At 38.7% G+C, this 25,549-nt stretch overlaps 1 long non-coding RNA gene across 1 annotated transcript in view; it reads left to right on the forward strand.

Annotated features, from left to right (window-relative positions):
- The window catches only part of LOC146327318 (uncharacterized), a 195,909-nt gene extending 171,879 nt beyond the window's left edge, over window positions 1–24,030 (forward strand). Inside the window, exon 2 of the long non-coding RNA XR_014770632.1 lies at window positions 23,864–24,030. This is a non-coding gene — a long non-coding RNA (uncharacterized LOC146327318). The remainder of the gene's footprint in view (window positions 1–23,863) is intronic.
- Window positions 24,031–25,549: the final 1,519 nt, after the last annotated feature.

Here is a 25,549-nt window from a genome sequence, read left to right on the forward strand (position 1 = left end):
TTCTGACATATAGGAGCATAGATGGACAAATCTGGGAGGCTCAGCACACCTTTGATTTGTTTTAGGATCTTAATTGAGTTACGCAAAATAAAGTCATCCTTTAGACATTTGATAGGTGGATTTGGCTTCGAAAATAAAAAAGATCATTAAAGAGGCTCCAGTGAGTAAGACTGCATTACAAGACTCAATCTCAGGCCATCTGAGACAGGCACTGCTCTCCTGTCTAGCAGCAGAATGATGAGAAAACCCATGATCTGGCATTGCAGGCCCAGTAATAATGTTGGAAGACAAGAAAGCCCTGGCCACCTTCGTTAGCCCAAATGAAGGGCATATTTTAAAGAACAAACATGTAAGAAAAATCGGGACATGTTGAAAGAGAGAAATAAATTTGGGGAGTACTAGCATCTTAATAATATAAACGCGTCCGATTAAAGAAAGAGAGAGAAATTTCCATTTATATATCATACTTTTAGTCCCCAAATCCAAAAAATAAAGTTTAAAAAGAAATTTAGGGTTTCGAGTGATATTAATCCTGAGATACACAAGGTGTTCAGTGGAAAGTCTGAAGGGTAGATTGCCAAGAAAGCCAGCGTCGAGACCATGAGAGAAGGGCATGAACAAACTTTTTCCCCAGTTAACAGTAAAAGATCTAAGACCATCCCTGTTTCCCCTTTTTGATATAATAAACAGCTTTGGGCAGCTTTCTGGGTTTAGAGACAAGATTATATCATCTGCGTACAGACCAATGGTACAATGAGATGTGCCGCAACTTATACCAGTGATTTGGGGACTGGCTCTAATAGAAATGGCCAGAGGCTCGAGAGTCAGTGCAAAGAGCATTGGGGAGAGGCAGCAACCCTGCCTGGTTTCATGGTGCAATGAGAAAGGGGGAGACCTGTCATGATTAGTCAAAACGGAGGATTTGGGGCAAGAATAGTAGCAAACATGTACTTCCATTCAATTTGATCAAATGCCTGGTTGGCATGCAGGGAGATAACTGCCAAGTAAGGCAACTTAGTAGAGTAAATTATATTTAATGAACACTGGGTGGTTAGAAAAGGAAAATCTATCTGGAATAAACTCTGTTTCAGTACCGTTGGAATTACTGTTGGTGGCTGAAAACAGCCACTAACAAAATCTGCTGTAAAAATATATCAGATAAATATTTTTCAACTTTTTTGCATAAATATGTTAATTAACCTCAGTTCTGGTCAAAACTACTAAATATTTAAATATTTTTAGAATTGTAATATTTTAAATGCCAATTTTATAACCATCACCACCAACAAAATGAAACAGAAAACCAACCATGCACCCTCAATATGCATTTGGTTTTCTGAGTTTTGTTTTTTCAGGGAAAATGAAAACTAGTATTACTGAAGCATTTAAATTTTTTTTCATACTTGCTTTATGACCAGCATTTGCTCAGGCCTGGAATGAAGTCATTTTTAGGAGAAGTCACTTTGGCCTATGACGAATTCACATTTATTTGGGCTTTCTGGACAAACTGTAGGGCACAAAAGTGCACAAACAATAGGTAATAATTACACTGTATGAAGAAAGGAAACAGAAACAGTTTTAGCTGTTAATTAGCCAGATGAGCTACTGTAAGTAATCAATACAAACACACATCATTAGACTGTAAACCATTAATCAAACCACTAAATAAATGCAGTCAATCAGACAACGTAAAAGCTCATTTTATATTTCACTATTATAAAAATATCGGGTTTTTATTGTGTTGTGTACCTTCAGTAGTGAGTGACAGGTAAACACACACAAAGGGCAACCATTTATTGCATACTGCAGTTAGAAACTGACAATAATTAGCTGATAATTAACCTGATCAGCCACAAAGTAATTGATACACAAATTATTAAACCATTAACCAACCAACATGATTAGACCAACTGTATGATTAGAATTGTATAGATTGCAGTGTCCATGGCCAATTCCATTCTATTTGAAGTCTGATCTTTGCTAATTCAAATTTTCTTTCTTTGTAAGACCTGTAATCGGCAGTATACAAAAACACTTTTGGAAAATTGAATTGTACATTCATAATAAATCACTGGCAATGAAAACTTTTACATTTTCTTCAAAAGTGCTCCGGGTCACTCTTAGCCTCAGTCTTATCAAGTTTATATACCAGAGGAAGCACAATCTCTTGTGATGGTAGGCAGATGTAAACAAAACAGAGGCTGACTTCATGCAACAGTTTGCTGTAGTAATGCTTAGCAGTGAGAAAAAAAAACAAAAGAAGAAACCTGAAGAAGTCTGGATGATGTTTGGGGATGTTTGCTGATATAAACATCCAGAGTTGCAAAGTCGGACAGATGAATGTAAAACTGTGACAGAATAAGCTGATATGTATTCACTCGACTGGAGAAATGTGCCCACATTAAGAACTTACACGGACATAAATCTGCAAGCCAAACTGCTGCTGCTAGCATTACTAACATTAGCCACATTGTGTGTCAGGCTGGCCGCTAACATTAGCTCTGGGTCCTTTACCCGCAGACACTGTGACCCTCTGGTCTGAAGAGGTGAAGCGTTTAGTGAGTTGTTGTCATGTTTTGTACAGCAATGTGTGAGGCTTGTATTGCACAGCGCAAAATAACGTGCATTTCAGCAGCATTTAAAGTACGATTTTGCGATTGAAGACTGTGATTAACATCTTCAAATGGCTCTTAATAAACACAGTATTTTTTTTCGGACAGTGTTTAACATTATAAATCAATAAATCCTACTACGTTTTAGCAGCTTTCTGAGTGTTTTCTTAGTGTTAGACCAGTCGATTAGTCTAAATTCAATTTTGCCTTAATCGACAGGGAAATTAGTCACCAGGAACATCCCTAATGGTGACTAGGGATGTAAAAATACATTCAACTCAAGATTCGATACAATTTCTGATACTGGCTTGATGATACTATTTTTTTATTTCACATAATGAGATTGCAGACAAATTATGACTAAAAAATATTCCTGTAATTATTTGTCAGACAAAAAACACAACATTTCTGAGGTAGGGTGTAGCTGCAAAACACAAACTATGCGATGAATGTATATTTAATAGGGCTGTCAAAGTTAACGCGTTAAGGCTTTAATGTAAATTCCATTTTAACAACACAATTTTTTTTTTTTAAACTTTATTTTTATTATTTTCTTTTAAACAAAAACAGAACTTAAAACAGACTGGGTCATCACAGGTGTAGAGAAATGCTAAACATACAGAATGAGGATTGAATGAACCTGGGTTACGTTCATTGTCGAAAAAATCCTTTATGTCCATGAGTGTTATTTGAGGTCCAAAAAGTTTTTTATGATCCTTGGCTCCATTTAATGCTAGTCCTCAGTGTTTCCTACAAAGTGAGATGTTTCCCATTCTTTCTTAACTTAAAAGTCTACTCTGTTTGTGCAAAGGAAAAATACATTACATTGTTTCTCCAACCAAACATGTATAAAGAAATCACTACAGTTTCAAATAGGACTTCCATTTTTTCCAGTATTTTTCACATTTCTTGGTAGCATGTCTCAGGGAAAAGGTCAATCGTTCCATAGTATAAATGTCATTAATTATTTCTATCCACTCAAGGATTGTAGGAGGTTCTATGCTCAACCATTTTCTGGTTATTGCTTTTTTTTTACTACCTGCTAGTAGTATTTGTAACAGGTATCTGTCCTGTTTTTTCAGGACAGTTGATACATTTCCCAAATATATAACACTGAAATTAAAATCAAGCTCTGAGCTGATTATAGATCTGATCTCTGTCACCACATCTGTCCAGTAAGAAAAGATTTTAGGGCACTCCCAAAAAATGTGAAAATGACCAGCAGACATTTTACCACACATTCTCCAGCACCGACCTTGTTCGGGGTTGTGACTTTGTGATTTTTTAACCTTTGGAGTTATAGGTGTCCAGGTGTATTCCCTCCATAAATCTGAACTTGAAGTTGTAGACATTGTCCTACAAATATTTAACCAGTCATCTTCAGTCAGTGTTATGTTAGCTTCTTTCTCCCACCTTGATTTAACATACAGAGTGGAAAAACCCCTGTCCAGTTGTAAAGATGAGTAAGTCTTTGAGATCAATTTCCTATTAGAGTTACCTTTGTATGCATCAGTGAATATCTTAATCAATCTCAGTAGCTTCTCTCCAATAGTTTTAATATTTTTGTCAAAATAATGTCTCAGTTGAAGGTACCTGTTACAGTGATGATTATTGTGGGAATAAGAAGAAAGAAGAGATGACACAGGTGTACCCAAAAAAAATGTTCAATACGAGCTCGGGTTCTTCCACATCATACAGCATACAGAGTAAGAAGGAATGAACCAAGAACACTCCAACAGTTACAGCTTATATAGGGTTGTCTGACTAGACATAACCGGTTTATTTTTGGACCATGCAAATATGCCAACGATGGACACAGTCTTCTCCACCAGACTTTCTGGCACCCTGCCAGCCATATATCTGTCACCATACACGTCATGTCGGAGTGTAAAACATACCACACCGGTCACAGAAATACATCCTGACAATACTGGATGCTGGAAGCTTACCTTGTTTGAAATTAGTATCGCTACAGTGCAGTGCGCCATAGAAGCTTCAATTGACTTAACTATTGAAGTTTCTAGTGCATTTTGGCATTAATGTTAAATTGAGCAGGTCAGTGCTCATCTGTGCCTGATGGACTTTGTCATGTAATTATTTGAGCATGTATTTTTATGCCAAATGCAGTGCCTCTGAGGGTTTCTGGGCATATTTGTCATTTAGGTTAATGTATTTGATTTAATAAAGTTACATTTGAATTACACTTTAAACACTTGAAAAATATCCCTTTAACCCTTGAGGCAGCCTTAAAAAAACTATACACTTTTTTCCCAAAGGCCAAAACACATTGCAGGGTTCAGAAAAATGCAGTGAAGTGACAAACATTTCATGGAGGAGCCGTGCATCGGTCTGTTTCAGACAGATATTTTAATCTGATTTAATCTGATGCTGTGGATGTGGGCCCTCAATTCTGCAGTGTCTCTTGACTGGTCCTGCCATATGATAGCCAGAATACTTTTGACTGCGGTCTGGTGTTTGCTGAGTGTCCTGTATCTCAATGCAGTTGTCTGGATGTGGGCCCTCAATTCCAGTGGTGGACAAAGTACTTAACCCCAGTACTTGAGTCAAAGTATAGATACTCCTGGTCAAATATTACTCAACTACAAGTGAAAGTTGCTCAGTCAAAATTTTACTTGAGTTAAAGTACTAGAGTACTTGGTTTTAAAAATACTTAAGTATTCAGAAGTACACGTTTATAAAAATACTTAAGTATTTAAAAGTACAAATTACAAAGTACATTTTCTAATATCAATACATGCTGTATTGTTTTCATGATGCATTTACAGAAGCTTGTAACTCTCTGAAACCATCCAATGATGCACTGACCTGCTTGTAGAAACACTCTGCTACACAAAGCCTATAGAAACACCTATAAACACTTCCAAAAAGGACAGCTGTTGTCATGTTCTGATGTAACTGTATTAAAATCACCACATAAAATTAGATTGAAGCTAACTGTAAGGAGTTCTCCAAGTCTGTTAAATAACTGAGATTTCTTTCTGTCTTCAGAGGCAGTATATATACATGAATTATGTGGTATTTTTTACCCCGATAAAAACAATCCAACTTTAAAAGCTACCTGGAACAATTAATAATTATAATAACATCTTGAGATTTCATTTTGTCTTTCTCCTGCTGTCACCATTACTGCTTTTTGTTTGAATGACAGAGGGACAACTTGCTTGTTCTGGGTTATGGGTCCTGGATGATGTATTTCCACTTTTACATCAATCCAGAGGAGCTACTGTGATTGGTTTTCTTTTGTGAGGAACACAGCATGTGACCAACTGCATTTTAGAAAAGAAAAACACCAACAGCTGACTTCAAAGCTCAGTCGAAAAGTAACAACAACCTTCCTAGAAATGTAGTGGAGTCAAAAGTACAATATTTGTTTTTGAAATGTAGTGGAGTGAAAGTAATACGTTTCCAAAAAAACAAATACTCAAGTAAAGTACAGATACTCAAAAATGTACTTAAGTACAGTACTCAAGTAAATGTACTTTGTTACTGTCCACCACTGTTTAGGTGTAAATCTGGAACAAATAAGTAATGCGAGTTTAATATTTAAGAAATTGAGTGACTCGAACTTAAACTAACATCATTTAAACAATTTTTGATTTAAGAGCTAAGTTGATTCCAAGTTTTAGAAAACTAAATCTGGTAAATTCCCTAAGGATTCTCTGGGAGAGAGGAGGCACCATGGTAGGTTTGTGAGGCTCGTGCAAACTGCTTCTTGTAACCGGCGCCAAAAGTAAAAGACTGTGCGCCTTAGGGAGCCTTCAACGAGCTTCATGGTCAGGCCAATGGGTAGAATAAGAGGGCCCACCTTCATCCCTCTCCCCTTTCCCATAGCTTTAATGCCTTGGGGTTCATACGTTGTCTCAAGCCAGAAACGAGGCCAGTGAACAGAGGTCAAGTTGTGCAGGGGACCCACGGTGGCAACCGGACAAAGGACGGAGCCATAGCCGTAATTTTTCTGGGGGCTAAGGACCCGCTAGTACAGTCCACTGATCCATGAGTGCTGCAGGCAGCAGATTAATGAACATGCTGTCGCCTGCAGGAAAGTCTCAGTTTGTGGGTCTTGATGACACAAGATGAAAATCGCCAAAACTGCCCAATCAAGGGATACACCAGTGTATCCTCAGTCTGAGCTCCTCCCAGTAAATTGCACTGCTCTCTGTTCAGCGTAAATGAAAAGAAACTAAACTTAATTGATATGTTTTTTTTTGTTGTTGTTGCTTTTTCTGCATTTTACTGTGACACACCTAGTTTTCATACTGAAAATTATTCAGCTCTTGCAGTGAGCAAGGTGAACGAAAATTTAGAGTTGCATGTGTTGAAAATATCTGTTTGCTTAATCAATTTCAATTTTCACTGTAATCAAAGAGTACATCTAACACTTATTCCAAAATTTTAAGCACTGATAACCCTGAACTTTTGAGTTTATTGGCTCAAAAAAAGGTTAGCTTTACTCTAGTACTTGCCTAACTTACTCAGGTTTACAGTGAATAAATATTAAATAATAACAACAACAACAACAACAACAACAACAACAATAATAATAATAATAATAATAATAATAATAATAATAAATAATAATAAACAACCAGCCAAAAAGCTGGTATTTCTTTTTCCTTTTTTTTGTAATTTTTTTTCATAGCACCTGTTCATAGAAGCACCAAAGAAAAGACATTTGAGGAAAGTATCTTTATCCCTGAATTGCACCTCAGTGGCGAACCGTGACAATTAGAGCTGGGACTTCAGTTCAGCCAAAACTTTGCCAGACACCAAAAATGCAGCAAAATGGAAAAGGATTTTGCTGGAATAAGGGGGAGGCCGCAGTTAGCTCATGACATGTTTGTACTATATACAAACCATGCCATACGTGTCATATACGTGCCATATATAAACTCCACTTGAGGGCAGCAAACACCACACAATAATAGCTGAACAAGAGTTTTCTGTACTAAAACTTTACTGCAGTTACTGTTACTGTTACTATTGTTTGGGTAAGTTATAATTAAGTTTGTGTTTAATATTAAGAGCTGTACTAATGGATAAGGATCATGAGTCTCCAGTTTTATTTTTTCTGTCTACTAACACAGCTCTGTCTGCTGTCCTGTGCTGTGCTGTTAGGAGAAACTTTAATGAAGAAAATTCAAGTGTCTGAAAATTCTTTTCTAACAGACACTGGGATGAGCGCAATTTCAGTCCCGGACATGCAGATCCTCCACTACACCACGAAAGTCTGCCTTAAACAAGTCAGTACTATCAAGTCAGCCACCAGCCACCAACAGCGTTGGTCTCGATGGCTTAGTCACCAGCAAGATATCACTGACCTTCAAGAAGGCCTAAGGCAGGGGTCGGCAACCCATGGCTCTGGAGCTGCAAGCAGCTCTTCAGCCTCCTTGTAGTGGCTCCCTCTGGCTTTGACAGAAAAAAAAGAAAAGAAAGAAAATGAATAACAGTTATTTCTTAATTTAACTTTGATTTATTTCATTTTTATTTATTTTGTTGCACAGTTATCTTGGAGTTTGAGGTGATACTAATTTTAAAAAGTTTTAATAATCTGTCAACTAAAATATGCATCACATCCACGTCTATCCACGCCTTTACCTGCAGGGGGCTTCTTGAGTGTGCGATCCCCGCCCTCGGTAAGCCAACCATGAATAAATCCAAAAAAAGAAAAGTCTCAGAGGAAAATAGAGAGTTTAATTCTGCGTGGACATATTCCTTTGCCTTAACTGCCAGCGATGCTGGCTTACCTGTGTGCTTGATATGTGGCGAGAAATTAGCAAACCAAAAAAAATGTACATTGAAAGACATTTTCAGAGCAAGCATTTGCTGAAAAGTACAAAACAGGAAATTGTTCAGAAAATTAAAGAAGTGCCTCTCTCTGCAAAGACCGTCAAGGACAGGGCCATTAAAATGGCATCAAACATCACCAGTAAGCAAATTAATGACATCAATTCAGCTCAAGCATATTCAATTGCCTGTGATGAGTCAAGTGATGTAACAGCACTGTTATGCAGATGTGTAAACTCTGATTGGTTGCAGGAAGAACTGATTGAACTTATAACGCTAAAAGGCCAAACATGGGGGGAGGACATTTGTGAGGCTGTTGTGAGTTGCCTAAAAGCCAAAGGAAAAAAAAAACACTCACCTGGTGTCAGTGGCAACTGACAGTAGTATAAGAGGAGCACAGAAGGGCTTTGTGAATTTACTTCAGAAGTCACTGGATCGAAAGCTGCTGACGTTTCACTGCATCTTGCACCCAGAAGCACTGTGTGCTCAAACAGCATTTGGGGAAAGATTCAGCGAGTTCAGAAAGGGAAAAAAACACTCTGTCCCTCCCTGTCACACCCCTGGACATGGACCCATCCCTGCTGAACATTTCTGCATTCGCAAGAGTAATTCAGCCCGATCTTGAAATTGAACTGGCCGACATAGCGGATAAAGACTTATGGGTGTCCAAGTTCAAAAGCCTGACAGTGGATCTTGAAAAAGTCATCTGTCAGAAGGCTGTTCTCGCTAAAGAGCACTAATGAAGTGATATTGAAACCCCCCCCCAAACCCGACAAACTTGTTTTTGAAACATGAAATGCCATTCCTGACACTTATATGAACATGAAAAACCATTTGAAGTCCTGTCCATCTTTGGCTCAACATACTTATGTGAGCATGAAGCATGAACTTCATAAATTCCAAATATCGCTCCCGCCTCACAGATGAAAATCAAGTCACATTAAATAGGTGAGAACACTAGCATTTAATAGGTTATTGCTTTTCAGAAAAACATTTATTTTAGACCCGGAGCTGATGTAGTTTTGTTTGTATGTTCAGGTGCTTTGGTGCTGATTGCTGTACGTGGCTGAGGAAAACAAAAACAGAAAAGGATGACAGCACACTGAAATGGACTTCACTATGTTTTATTTATATTAAAGTGGGCTAGTTTTTATTTTATTAATTTTACACAAATAGGCACGCATAGTTCAGTGTTTAATTCATTTCAAAGTAGGCCTACACATGCACACTAAACTTCTGTTTGGGGTTTTCCTTCATTATAACAGGTAAAAATAGAAAAAGAATAAAAATTTATAAAATTTTATAAGCTGTGTATATATATATGTATGTATATATATGTATATGTATATATATATATATATATATATATATAATCACTCTTTAAAAAACTGCCGCTTACACAACAATTTCTCGTTTGTTAAAAGTGCAGTAATCCATATTAGTGAATTATTACAAAGTAAAAAATTATCACCACTTAATTAATCAACACTTTTTAACCTTCTTTTAACTGATTGTTCTGATTTTCTAGATGGCAAACTCAGATCTCACCCTCAGTGTCATCAACCCAGGTTCTAGCAACAGCAGGCAGCTATTCAGTTTTCAGTGAAAAGGCTGTGATAAATTCACTGTACACTACCTACCTAGCACCAAACAGCAGAAATTTGGTGCAGACCAAAACACAAATAAAGTGAATACAAAGTGATATTTGTCAGGTGGACCCCACCACCACCACCACCTGTCAGGACAAGCGGTTGTGGATGGATGGAATACTTTTTCTGAATCTAACTACTTCAAATTGGTATTTCTAAAGTGTTATATCATGACAGAATTTAAGTACAGGCCCTCACACTAAGAGCTGAAATGATTTGGTTAATCATATATGAAATGTCAGACATTTGTGAAAATACTCCTTAGATTATATTTCTTTATATTTGTGTATATATGCTGTATGTGTGTGTAGCCCTGTGTTGTTCAATCATAAAAAATGGCATTGATACTTTTTTAATATTTTGTTGATCTTATTTTATCACACTGAAAATAATTAAAATGCTATTACTGGTGTTACGGTTCTCAATTCCTTTTGTCAGACAGTTACTTGATGTTGGGCAGTTGCCTATTTACGTCACAGGGTGGTGCTGTTGCGCTGCCTGTTCTGCAGTTGATCTGGTGATTCGCTCTGTTTATCCCTTCCAGGGCACCGTAGTGTTGGGATTTGCTCCGTGTAGGACGCCATGTTTTTCAAAGTTTATTTTCGCTTGCTCCGCAAGGTAAGCATTAGATCAGTATCCTACATTATGTCTAAACGTTAGCACTAAAACCACCCATCCTGTTCACTGGTTCATGTGTACATGTTGGGTGAAAGTCCGCCATGTGTTTCAGTGATAATTGGCCGTGTTTTTAACAGTTTGTGAGTGAGTTTGTGACACAGTGAGGTGTGGCTATGAACGTGGCTAGCATGCTGTATATGAGTAGACAATTGACTGTAATCTAGACAGGATGGAGCATTCATTTTTTGTGTCTACCTAGTTAATAATTTGAGAATGTAATGTTATGTTGATCATTTGTTCTTTTCAGAATGCTGTATGTAATTAAATTAGACTGATATTTATTTTCATGTGACGTATAATTTTTTCTATTTTTTGCTGGGTAAGAAATTGTAAAATAAAACCACTTGATGATATGGTAAAGACTGGCTTTGTAGACAGGGGATACATATTTTGGCAGACTGAAAATACAGCCTGACAGAATGTGTGTCCCCACATAATGGGGGATACATATTTTGACAGACTGACTGAACAAGTCTTCATAATGAAAACATGTCCTTAACGAAGAAAGGAAAACATATTATTGCATTTGTGCAATAAACCTTGACAACAAGCACTGAAGAATAAAAACATTTATTTTGATACATGAGCCATGTAAAACTTTTTAAAGTCTCCTTGAGAGAACAGCAGTAATCACACGACAAATTATATAATCCACATATTGCTATATTTCATTATTTCATTGAGCATAGTAACATCCATCTTTACTGTACTCTACTGTTCACCTTTACTGTTTACAGTTCAAATTAAACAGCCCTGACTCATTTAAAACTGGTTTACAGCTAAATCCTGTTCTGTATCACATAAAAGACAGAAGCACGTGACAAAACAGAACAAACAGAAGATACACTAACACACAAATTACTACATACTTTGCTGTATCAATTAAAAGATTTCATGAGATGATCACAAAGTAACGATGGGCTTGTCCTTTGCCACAACTCGTTGCATTCATGCCAAATTTGCCAGTGAGACTAAACTATCAGGTTATTTCTGTGTTTTTGGAATGTTTCTTTTTTTTTCATCCCAGAGGAATTATACATTTGCTTGTCCTATATTATGTTTTTGCCACGCAATGTTTTGTGTCACCGTGTTTTTCACTTTAACACTTTGTGTGCATACTTATGTTCCAGGAGTTTGCTGCTGCGTGTAAAATACAGAGTGGCAAGTGTGTTATCACCATTAAGGTAAGCTGCTTCCATGTGATGTAGCTTAAGTATGACTATAAAAATATTGGTTCTTTCTTTGTCAGAACAGGCTATTGGCAACATATACTCAGGCCTAGAATGAGGTCATTTTTAGGAGAAGTCACTTTGGCCTATGATGAATTCAAATTTATTGGGGCTTTCTGGCCACATTGTAGGGCACAAAAGTGCACAAACAGTAGGTGGTAATTACACTGTATATAGATGAAACAGTTTTAGCTGATAATTAGCTAGATGAGCTACTGTAAATAACCAACACAAACACCCATTATTAGACTGTTATTGTTTGTTACCATTAATCAAACCAATGAATAAATGCAGTCAATCAGACAATTTAAAAGCTAATTTTATGTTTCACTAGTATAAAAGTATCAGTTCTTTTTGTTGTGTTGTGTACCTTCAGTAGTGAGTGACAGGTAAACACACACAAAGGGCAACCATTTATTGCATACTGCAGTTAGAAACTGACAATAATTAGCTGATAATTAACCTGATCAGCCACAAAGTAATTGATACACAAATTATTAAACCATTAACCAACCAACATGATTAGACCAACTGTATGATTAGAATTGTGTCGATTGCAGTGTCCATGGCCAATTCCACTCTATTTAAAGTCTGACCTTTGCAACATCTCAGTGAAAGCCATGTATCTCTCCTCTGAATATCTGGAGCGGTACTCACAAACATTCTAAAAAATGAAAAAAAAAAAAGGAGGAGGGACAGAAATTTTTATCTTGGTGAGGAGGTGTGGTTGACGCTGTTGCTGGGTATGACTTATTCTTTTAAAAGGTGTGATTGGTTGATCCAAAAAACAGGACAGATAGAATTTAGTCTCTATTAGGGCTGAACAATTAATCAAAATTTTGTCACAATTTCAATATGTTCTGCTGCAATTTTCAAATCACAGGGTGCAAAACATTTTTTAAAGGCAAAATTAAGGTCAAAATACCATTTTAATTAAATATTGTGGTGCTGCAGAGGTGTACTGGCCAACACATCATTCTCTAGTTTAGTGCAGATAACACACCATAATCATTTTAATGTGTTTTTCAACTGAGAATAATGTAAAAAAAATATCCTTTCCTCCAATATTACAAATCCTATTGCAATAGCAAAATCAATCAAATTAATTGCAACTAGATATTTCTTAAAATTTGTTCAGCCCTAGCCCCTATTAAGACATGGTGTAATTATGAACACTATTTAACCCTCAATAACACCCGTGGACATTTTTGTCCTTTTGGATTTTAATTTTTCCATCTTTTTGGCTGTGTTAATGCATATTGCATACACTTTGGTCATGTTGTGTATTTTTGTGTTAATTTAGACACTTAAACTTCATATGCTATGATATCTCTAAAATAAACTGTGTAATGAAAATGCTCCCCAATTTACATCCAGAAGATATTTTTGTCCCCTTGACTAGTGGCAAAACTGCGATTTTCAGCGGTCAGTTTGTCTGCTGCGCACATGACGTGACCATCGTGCAGAACTCGTGTGTGACAATGACGGGCACAGAATCAGCTATGTGACGCTGACCGGCCGGTCACCGGTCAGGGCAGGTCATGCTGAAAACCGGCTGGTTCTGGTCGATTGGTGCATCCCTGATATGTGCTGTACTTATTAAGGAATGCACAAGGGTTAAGATAATATCTTTTGAATAAATTGTAAGCCATACTGTAAAAGTAGCTTACAAAATATAGCAGTAGCTATTAGGGATGGGCATCAAGACCCGGTTTTACTTTAGAACCAGTTCCAAAATTACGATTACTCCAGAATCATTAAGAATTGAGATTTCCAATTCCACTATTGATTCCCATGTGCAAATTTAATGCGTCTGAAGTCACAGACTCAAACTTTTCCCGACTTGGTTTTTGTTTTCTCTGCACCTGGGTCCTTGATACACATGTATGCATTACACGGAGTGCATGTGTAATTGATGTTATCGAGTGGCTTTGAGCTTACCTACATCAGCATTAAGCTCACATTGTATTTCTGTGGTTCACATCCACATGAAGCAGAGTGAATGCAAACATGCAATGCGCACCACTAACTCATATAGTTTTACCCCTACAAAGATGCACACATGTACACATACTCACGCACACACACCACATAGCGGGTGAGGGAGGTACCCATCACCTGTTCAGGCCCAGATTCTTTAACTTGCTGATGAGCCTGAAGGGCCCTATGGTGTTACACCCTGAACTGTAGTCCACAAACAGCACTCTCACATATGTAATATGATAATTTTCTTTTTTTTTCAATAACAGGACAAGCTGTGGCATGTAGCAAGAACAAAGCACAGAAGAGGGGGTTATGCACCAGGGGCTCTGCAGTAAGGACTTTAGTGTTGCATATGGGGCATGTGCACTACCAGGTAAGCAACTCGAGAGCCCCAAGATAAGGGATGGGCCTTGACACCCTGTTAACCCACTTAAGAACCAATTCCAAAAGTACAATTCCATCAATGGCTTTACACATATGCGTGTATTTTTGGCCCAAACCTACTGCTGAATAGCCTTTCTCTATAATGTTGAACACAAATTGAAGCATTGCCATTACTTCTTAAGCGAATATAAAGAAATGGTAAAATAAAGCAGTGACCTAAAATTATAAACAGCATCACAGGTGAGAAACTAAACTTGAATCCACAGTCATTCATTTAGAGGTTAGAAAGTACTGAGAGCCTAAGGTGATAGTTTACCCACAAATTAAATTTCTCCTGATATCTACTCATCCCTGTGCTGATGTGAGGATGGGTGAAGATCTCCAGTTCACAAAACACTTCTGGAGCTTCAGTGGAAAATAGTGTTGCGGCCAAACTTAGTACAATTGTAGTGAATGGTGACCAGTTTTAAAATGTAGAAAAAGAACACAAAAAAAAACACAAAATGTCTCCATACTCTTTGTGTGGTGTAACCCAAATGTCCGTAAGCTGCAACCTTAAAATTTGACCCAAAAAGACGCCATATTTTTTGACTAAATGTCAACTGTAACCTCTCAGACCGGAGTTGCTTGCACACGCCTAAAGTGGGTACACAAGCTCTTGCCCAAGCGGCGCAACATGAGATATACAAGGTCTTGCGATACTTTCATACCTGTGTTTACATGCTACCTGGAAGCAACTCAGACAGAGCGAGATCTTCTCAGAAATAGTTACTTGTTATGCGTACAGTTGACTTTGCAAACTCTCAACCAAGAAGAAAATGTCCAAGGACTGATATAGAAGAGGAACATCATTTCTTTGCTGCAGCTACACCACTTGGGCAAGAGCTTGTGTACCTGCTTCAGGTGTGTGCACAGTTCCGGGCTGAGAGGCTACAGATGACATTGAGGCTAAAAACATGGTGTAAATGGCATGAGTGAAATTTCAATTTTGGGTGAACTATCACTTTAACACACAGACACTTCTTCAGACCACTGTGTCTGCTCTCCTGCACAGACAGGAGCTCAGTCTGACAACACACGCTAGCTTGAGGGCAAAGATGGGGGGTCAGAGATACTGAGGTCGAGATATATTCCAAGCACAGTGTCTTGGACGAGAGTGATGCAGCGTGGCCCGGTGTGTTTTAGCCTTTAGTGATAATGGCCATAGAATGGTCAGTAAATTTCATAGAATGTTGTCTCCATCTAGATATGGTGTAATTACAAGTGAGTATTAAAGGACAACTTTTCCAGTATTCCAGTATTGAGGGAGGCAGATACAGCTGGCAGCTGCAAAATAAGTACAACAGTATACATTGGACAAATGTGCCCCGTTGCATTGAAAGTGCTTTTTTTCACCACAGACCTGCTCAGATCGCCAGTTTTATCTCTGTCAACAGCATGCGAAGCGTCTGTCTTACCCTTCACTTGCTCGGGGCTGTGTGTGACAAAATCTCACGGGATCTTTGCTTGTTACTGGAAAAAAACAGAGGAGCCATGACTTGTAAAAGTCAGTTGGTTGTCCCATAGTACAGGTGAGAGTTTACTAGGCCGATTGAAGTGTCATGGCTAAATATTTACCTGATTTGGAGAATGTAGATGAGACCTTTGATTTCAGTGGCTGCCAGTATTTATTTGAGCCCGAGTATACGGATGAGGAGTTTGAGTTCCTACAAAGAAAGAGCGGATGAGGATAGAGAGAGAGGGGCAACGGGCAGACGAGGGTGAAGCAGCTGCTGCATGTCTGTGAATCTGTGAAGACTGGTTGTGCTCCTGTGAATGCTGTGACTCTATGCCCACAGAGGAAGAATGTCTGTGTTGTAACAAGTGGGACCTGTTGCCTAGTATTAATGGTCTTGATGTGTCCAGGGATGATAGAGAAATTAGTCAACGCTGTGTAACCACTGTGGTGGGAAAATTATTCACCAAACTGGTCACTGTTGTTCCTCTTAGTTATTTCTGATGTTCTGTTAGGCACTAACTGGTTACTCGTCCTTGAACACACAGTTGTTCTCTCTTTGGAAGAACAACTTCTGATAAAATAATCACATCCCGACTCTCCCGATAAGCACTTCACGTCCATCCTGACCCAATCTCCTTCATCTCCTAACCCTGTAAAACAGATTTACATTCTTGACTCATTATCAGTTCCTTTTTCACTTTGTGTGTGACTGTGTACTGATCCTTTGCAAAGCTCGATTAAAACACCAGAAAGACAATCTTGGTCATTGGGGTCTGTCTTAATTTTCAGATTTTCCACCACACCACCTTACAGGATTTCCGCCCTCTGACCAGCAGGGCAGTGCTGGATACCTTCTTTCATGTGCCCAAAATAAATTGGAGGCAACCAAAACCACATCGACCAAATGGTCAACTATCCATTGAGTAAGTATAAATAATATGTCTTCATGCATGTAATATCTGTGCCTAGAATTGTTTGACAGATGCGCCTTTTCTGTTGCATGCATTAGTTTGCCCTCAGACATTTCTAAATCATCTTAACCCTTTCTTTTCGTCCAGCCAGTACAGACTTGCAGCCTGTCATGTGGTGCTGGAGTGGGCTGTCCGAGGAGAATGTCTTGTTTATGGTAACAGAAGAGTGCTGCCAAGCTGGATCATCACTGCTATCAGAAGCAAGTACCCATTACCCACTGGCACTTACAGCAGGTTCAAGGAGGCACATGTTCAGAACACATCTACCGATGAATGACTTTTCAATAATTGTACTCTTGACTGCACTGCTGAGCAGTCTACAAAGTGTTCCAGTCTTTAGAGACACTAGCAGATCCTGCATAAATCTTGCACACTGTAAGTATTTACAGTACAAAATCATCCCCTCCATATATGCAGGGGTGGACAGTAAGAAAGTACATTTACTTGAGTACTGTACTTTACTTGAGTATTTGTTTTTCTGGAAACAAATATTGTACTCTTGTACGATTGTACCACATTTCTAGAAAGGTTGTCATTACTTTGAAGTCAGCTGTTGTTGTTTCTTCTTTTCTAAAATGCGACTGGCCCCATGCTGTGTTCCTCACAGAAGGAAACCAAGTACAGTACCCACTCTTAACTGGGACTGATGCAAAAGCAGAAATGCGTCATCCAGGCACTCTGTAACAAGCCCAAGCAAGCACTCCCTCTTTCATTCCAACAAAACTCAGTAATGATGTCGGCAGGAGAAAGACAAAATTAAATCTCAAGATGTTGTTAGAATTAGAAAAAGAGAAATAATTTCAGGTAGGCTTTTAATGTTGGATTGTTTTTATTTGGGTGAAAAATACCACACAATTATACTGCCCCTGAAGCCAGAAAGAAATCTCAGTTATATAACAGACTTTGAGAACTTCCTTGGCTTCAATCTGATTTTATGCTGTGATTTTAACAGTTACATCAGAAAAAATGACAATAGCTGTCCTTTTTGTTTTTGATTGCATTTCTATGCTGAAGTTTGTATAGTGTTTCATCATGGTTCTACAAGTAAGTCAGAGCACCATTGTGGTGGTTTCAGAGAGTTTCAAGGTTCAAACAATAAGCAGTGTATATAGAAATGAACTTTGTAATGTGTACTTTTGGATACTTAAGGTTTTTTTATCATTCATTTTTTATTGGAACAATAACAAATAGGCTAAGAGCCAGTCCAGCAAATTGCCATTTTACATTTTAGGTTTATGTACCCCCAGCCCTCAACCTCTTTCCCTATCCCTTCTTGCCCCCTACCCCAGCTCCCCTCTAGCAACCAACAGGATAGATCAGAGCAGTCCTATTTAGACAGAAAGTCTTTCAAGTCAGATATCAGATTCATCCACATTAAAATTGTGTTTGGTCCTGCATCATTAATCCTTGCTGATGGTAGTTCAGGTAAGGAATGTCCAAAAAGCTCCAGAGCCAATTAATATTTGAGATATTGTGAGGAAGTTTCCAGCACTGGACTACAATCTTGGCTGCAGTTAGGCCCACCAGCCAGATTTTGCATGCTTTAGCCGTGAGGGAGAGACAGGAATCGTCATTTAGAAGATGTACAGCAGGATGTACAGCATTGGTAATACCACCCCAATTAGTCCTGCCAGGGTATTAACAACTTTTGCCCAGAAATCTAGAATCCCTGCACATTTTCATACAACATGAATAAAGGAGCCAACAGTTCTGTGGGAACAGAAAGAACAGTATGGGTCAGGGGCTAGTCCTATTTGATGCCTAATTCTCAGTTTAAAGGGGAACTATTATGCTTTTCCTCTTTTTTGACCTATAAATGTTGTCACAATGTCGGATACTCATGTTAAACGATTCCAAAGCGTCAGATAATGAGGTTCATGCATTTGGAAGTGAGCCCTGCAAGCTGTTTTGGATGGCTCTGCACGCTGTGTTTTACTGTCTTTTTTAACGATCTAGTAACATTGATGTTAATGCATGCCAGACTTACTTATATGGTCATACCCCGGCATATGCTCTAGGCCTGCCCGCTCCCCCGCTCTGCTTCGGAAGTTACATCGCTGTGCGCTGCTCTGCTGTCTACAACGATTTCACAGTGTTAGCACGTTGAGCAATGGCTCCTAGAAAATGGTTGTTCGGGTGTGAGGGAAAATTACCTTTGTTTAGCTTTCCTAAAGAGGCAAGCACCAGGCAGAAGTGGATAGAGTTGTTTTTTCCCGGCCAGCAAAAGAAAAATACCTCCGTGTTTGTCTGTCTACAGTATGTCACAGGGGACTGTTTTGTCAACATGGGCCAGTATGAAGCTGGAGTAGCTGGTAGCCGGGCTCGGCAGCGCTCGCCAGCCCTTCGGAAGTCCTCGGGAGTGCGACCAATCACAGTGGAGTGGGCTCGGCGGGAGGCGTACATGGAGCAGGGCCGGGGGGGTGGAGTAAATTACACAGACCGTTTTCGCGGGACGCAGAAAATACAAGGAATAGATGCAGTGAGAGGCACTGCGTCCCGAAGATCTACAAAGCTTTCTGTGCGGGCGATCGTGTGTAGCTGCTCTATAGGAGTCCAGAAATCAAATACAAAGGCCCGAAAATGAATATAATAGGTCCCCTTTAAGGTATGCTCTGTGACAAAATTTCAAATGTATATATACTGATGGTTTGGGTTTTAGGAGGCATCAGGAACGTTATTCCAAATTACAACCCATTTCAGTTTTTGTTCCACCTCAGCTATGTCTCTCCCCCAAGCCAAGTAAGATTAATTTGTCATATATATAAGCCACTATTCATCTGGAGCACACTGTATCCAACTTACAATAGGATGTTCTTGTAAGGCTGATTCCCATTGAACTTTATAGGCTTTACAAACTGACCCTAAAAGAGAATGTTTGTCAATATTGTATGGAACTTAAGGATTGTGCTTGCCCCATTAATATCTTGTTGTAATACCTTTATCTTCCCAGGCTTTGTTAGTAAAAGGTTTCCCCCTAGACAAAAGGTGACCATTATTCCATAGTGGGGATGATTTACACCAAACACTTTTAACTTTGAGGAATTTTTCTGCCACTTTAAAGACTTGTAGCATATGAGTTAAAATCGGATGTATTCTCTTCTTGGGCTGGCAGTAGTGATCTTGGGAAAAGTGTACACTGCAGACCCGATGGTCTGCAAGATGCAGTGTCTGGACAGGAATGTTAGCATCAGTTTGTAGCACAATTAGCCACAACTTCAGCATCTTTTTTTTTTTTTTTTTTTCTCTTTTGTAATCGATATAGTGAAACTCTCAACTGCACTCAGGGACAACCAACTCCACTCTGACCGGCTCTCAGTCATGGTTCCTTTGTTTTCTTCTGGCAACACACTAAGATCCCATGAGATTTTGTCACACACAGCCTGGAGCAAGTGAAGGTTAAGAGATGTGCTTTGCATGCTGTTAACAGAGTTAACAGAGTTTACACTGGTGATCTGAGCTGGTCTGTGGTGAAAAAAAAGCACTTTCAATTAGACTTGCACCGATTTCAACTTTCTTAGCCGATTCCGATTTCCGATTTTTGAGGGGTCTGAACTACCGATTCCGATTTTGGCCGGTTCCGATTTTCAGTCTTTCTAAGAACTGTAATTGACAGCATTCACAAACATTTTTGCAACTTTTCTTGTAAATATGTTCATAATAAGACACTGACTATTAAATATTCATTTAATACTTTCTCCAAAATCATCCAGATTACAACCAGGCCTTATTATAATTTTATATTAAGATTATGAATTGGGTGAACGTGATCTCGCGAGATCATCTCGCGGGATTTTGCGAGACGCGATTTCACGTGATCTCCTGTGGAAACGGATGTAAACAAACCAGAGACTAACGCGGTGCAACAGTTTGAAGTAAAACTTTGCCGTGAGAAAAACAAACACAGAAGTTAAACGTGTCTGGATGAGAAAATGTTTGAGGAGACACATCAACACAGGATGTTTATTCTTCAGCCAGAACAGGAGGTGAGATTTTAACTGTCCCTCTGTGAACAGCAGTCTGCTGCTAGATTGCTAGCATTAGCCTGAAGTGCGAGAGAGTTTACAGCTGTTTTGCGACATTGTCAGCTGCTCTGTCTATCCTGTTCTTGGAATCTGTCTCTGACACCAGCTTCAAGCAGACGTGTCTGAGTGTGTAGCTGTTATCAGCGCTGTGTTGACGTCACGGTCAGTTTGTCTGCTGCGCGTATGACGTGACCATCGTGCAGAACATGTGTGTGACAATGACGGGCACAGAACCGGATTTGTGACGCTGACCGGCCGGTCACCGGTCAAGGCCAGTCACGTGAAAACCGGCCCGATTCCGAGCATTGCCGATTAATCGGTGCAAGTCTACTTTCAATGCATGAACTTTTACAGGAGGCATTTGCCCCCATATATATTGTTGCAACTTGTTTCGCGACTGCTGGCTGCATCTGCATCCCTCAATACTGGACCAATTTCAAAATGAGTTGTCCCCATCAATCATGCACACACATACACATGGGGAAATTGGACCCAGGTTGAAAAATACTGAAGTTATCCTTTAAGAACTGAATACTTTGTAAGCCTAATTGTACTTCCTGTGTCCATGAATGCCATTTTGTGAGCCTGGCAGATGTGGGCATCCAGTGGAAATGAAATCAACTGTATCACCATGTAAGACTGTGAAAGCACTGTAATTGTGTGATCACTCTGCTGATGGAAAGTTGACCAAAGTCTCCCTGTTATGATCACTTTAATTTCTGGCATTGTTGTTATGGAAGATTTATCAGCCTTGTCTAGTTTTATTTTATCTTGTAAAGTACTTGGTAACATTAAAAAAAGTGGTACATAAAAAAAAGTTGATCATTATTATTGTTACATGAGCACATCTCTCATGAGATCGACCACAAATGTTATCCCCGCACAGTCCAATCCATAGCGTTTTACTAACTCACTGTCTCTCATCAATTCTTTGTCATGTTCTCCTCTGCTTAAGAAACACTTAAGCCTCCTCCCTACTCTGACTGGAATCAAACCAGGGCCGCTGCAGTAAGGATGCAGTTTTTGCATATGGAACATGGGTAATTACAGTTGAGCTAATGAGGAATCCAAACATAGATTGACTTGAGATTCTTTTCAAATCTATTCTAGACATGCAAAATTTAAAATATATCTCCTAACAGTGAGATAAGCTGGTATAAAGCACTTCATTTTCCACTCAGGGGTTAGAAGCTAGTTTCCACATTACAGACATTAAAAATCATGTCTTATGTATTGAATAACATTACAGCTTGATTTTTTTGGCTTCAATAACAGGGCAGACTGAAGAATGTGATAGGACAGGTGGCAGAGAGAGAACAGATGACATGCAGCACATGTCCAAGGGCTAGAATGAAACCCTCTGCACAAGGAGTCCGCCTTTGCAAATAAGGCATGTGTTCTACCAGGTGAGCAACCGGATCTTGATCTTGAAGAGGGGTCTATGTATCATCCCTCCCAAACTGTATTTAACTTTGATAATTAGGATAAACAAATATACAATATATCATTATATATCGATATATCAATCAAACAAACAAACAAACAAAAAATAATAACAATGAAAAATCCACTTGCTTTTTTGGTCCATGTCCTCAAATCAGCAATTGGAATAGAAGTTAAACCAAAACCAGAAATGACTTTATTGTCACTTCAGGCATTGCTTATTCTGTCTCATTTCATTATAGCTAAAGGCACTGCTAAGATTAAACATATATTATTTGTTGAATTATGAATAAAACTATAGGCTAGATATTTATTTACATATTCTTTTTTAATTAATGAGTCGAAAAACTTTTCACCAATTCACTTGGGCCACAGACCCCTGTTTGAGAACCACTGCCCCAGAATATCTATATGAATAAAAAAAAAAATCCATTCCTCTAAAACTTTGTAGGTGGCAGGAAATGGTAGCTGTATCTGTCTGACCCTTGAATAAAGAATTCTTATTTTCTTTTCCTTTACATGGTTGGTATTCTGCAAAAAAGCCAGAGTTTGCAGTGTTTTTATACATTTCTGCCCAGCCTTTCTTTTAAAGCACCACAGCATAAGGTGTGTGATGTATGTAATTCCTTGAGCTCATTAAACATATACTCCCTCTTGTGGCATAAAGGGACAACAACTTCTGTCTTAAGATGTGCTGTGCCTCAGGTTATTTATATATTTACTGGGTAAAAATTACAGATTTATCTTTTAGAGAAGAAACTGGAGCACAGTGACTGTCAAATATCAAATATCAAATCTGTACAATTTTTATGGGCAGTTTCTTTGAAAGTGAAACGTAAATGGTGACTTACAACCACTTACATTTTCTGGTAAATACACCTGTATTTTCTTCCACGGTTTAGACCAACATCATGTTCTAATAATCTAAAATGAAAGACACCAGATTCGACCACCACAACAGAGTTCAAGGTCACTTGCTAGACTCTTCCATTCTGGTGGAACGATTGTCAGAGTCTCTCAGTCAGACTTGAACTTTGCTTCATGGGACTTATTCGTGTTGTTCTCTCATGACTAGATCCTTGCTTGTGTGTTGTATCAGCTCTCAGATGTACGTGACTTTAGATAAAAATGTCTGCTAAATTAAATTGTAAATTGTAAGTTGTGATGAAATAAATCTTTACACAGCGAATACAGCATCATGGTCCAATAAATCCACCACAATATAAAAATATTTTATGTCTACATCTGCTAGTGGGCCATCACAACGAGATGAGGAAAGATAATATATTAGTTCAGTCCAAGAGAATCTTGATATTGCCAACAAACTGCCAACTATTTTGATAATCTGTTAATTGCTTTGAGTGATTTTTAAGAAGGGCGGCACGGTGGTGCAGTGGTTAGCACTGCTGCCTCACAGCAAGAAGGTCCTGAGTTCGATCCCCCACCTCCCTGGCTGGGTCAGGGCTTTTCTGTGCGGAGTTTGCATGTTCTCCCCGTGTCTGCGTGGGTTCTCTCCGGGTTCTCCGGCTTCCTCCCACAGTCCAAAGACATGCATGCTAGGTTAATTAGTGACTCTAAATTGCCCGTAGGTGTGAATGTGAGTGTGAGTGGTTGTCTGTCTATGTGTCAGCCCTGTGATGAACTGGCGACTTGTCCAGGGTGTACCCCACCTCTTGCCCAATGTCAGCTGGGATAGGCTCCAGCAGCCCCGCGACCCTTACGGAATAAGCGGTTATAGAAAATGAATGAATAAATTAATTTTTAAGACAAAAAAAGTCAAAATTCTCTGATGCAGTTTCTCAAATGTGAGAGTTGTTGTTGTGGTTTCTTTAACCCTTTACAGTTTACTAAATATCTTTGGGTTGTGGACAAAATAAAACATATGAGAGCATAATTGTGCACTTCGGGAGACACTAAACAAAAACCTTTTTTTTTCACCATTTTGTGGCATTTCATAGACAAAACAACTACTTGATTAATTGAGAAGATATAATCAGCATTAATCAACAATGGAAATAACCTTTAGTTGCAACCCTAGTTTTAAACTTTGAAACAAGTGGAACTGTCAAAATGGAAAGAAAAACAACAGTGCAATCATGAGACTATTTACACCATCACCACAGAACATCTCGGTGTTAGTGCCATTTTCTTGAACAGGACATGTAATGTTCTTTGAGTTGGGTTATCGTATTCATTCAAGTGCTAAGTAATGGTTGTGGGACAAACTTAAATTGGCATGTTTCTGCAGCAATCCTTTCTTGTAAAGGAAAAAGAAAAATGGGTAAAGACAGCAGTTTTATTTTTTGCTGGCAGAAATAAAAACAAGACAGGTTTGTAAGTTTACATTCATGAATATGGAATTTACACAGTAGTAATATTAGATTAATAAAAAAAATCTTTTTCTCTGTACTCAACACTTCCTCACCATCACCTGACTTACACTTATCACAAGTAGAAGAAACAGAATGAATGACTTTAAACTGAATAATATATAAAAAAATAAATAAATAAAGTCATCCTTTAGACATTTGATAGGTGGATTTGGCTTTGAAAATAAAAAGGCCATTAAAGAGGCTCCAGTGAGTAAGACTGCATTACAAGACTCAATCTCAGGCCATCTGAGACAGGCACTGCTCTCCTGTCTAGCAGCAGAATGATGAGAAAACCCATGAACTGGCATTGCAGGCCCAGTAATAATGTTGGAAGACAAGAAGGCCCTGGCCACCTTCGTTAGCCCAAATGAAGGGCATATTTTAAAGAACGAAGATGTAAGAAATATCGGGACATATTGAAAGAGAGAAATAAATTTGGGGAGTACTAGCATCCTAATAATATTAACGCATCCGATTAAAGAAAGAGAGAGAAATTTCCATTTATCTATCATAGTTTTAGTCCCCAAATCCAAAAAATTAAGTTTAAAAAGAAATTTAGGGTTTCTAGTGATATTAATCCCGAGATACACAAGGTGTTCAGTGGAAAGTCTGAAGGGTAGATTGCAGAGAAAGCCAGCGTCGGGACCATGAGAGAAGGGCATGAACAAACTTTTTCCCCAGTTAACACTAAAAGATCTAAAAACATCCCTGTTTCCCCTTTTTGATATAATAAACAGCTTTTGGCAGCTTTCTGGGTTTAGAGATAAGATTATATCACCTGCGTACAGACCAATGGTACAATGAGATGTGCCGCAACTTATACCAGTGATTTGGGGACTGGCTCTAATAGAAATGGCCAGAGGCTCGAAAGTCAGCGCAAAGAGCATTGGGGAGAGGCAGCAA

The sequence above is a fragment of the Lutjanus erythropterus genome, chromosome 5 (assembly GCF_056507025.1).
Source record: "Lutjanus erythropterus isolate fLutEry1 chromosome 5, fLutEry1.hap2, whole genome shotgun sequence".
In the NCBI taxonomy this organism is placed as follows: Eukaryota; Metazoa; Chordata; class Actinopteri; order Lutjaniformes; family Lutjanidae; genus Lutjanus; species Lutjanus erythropterus.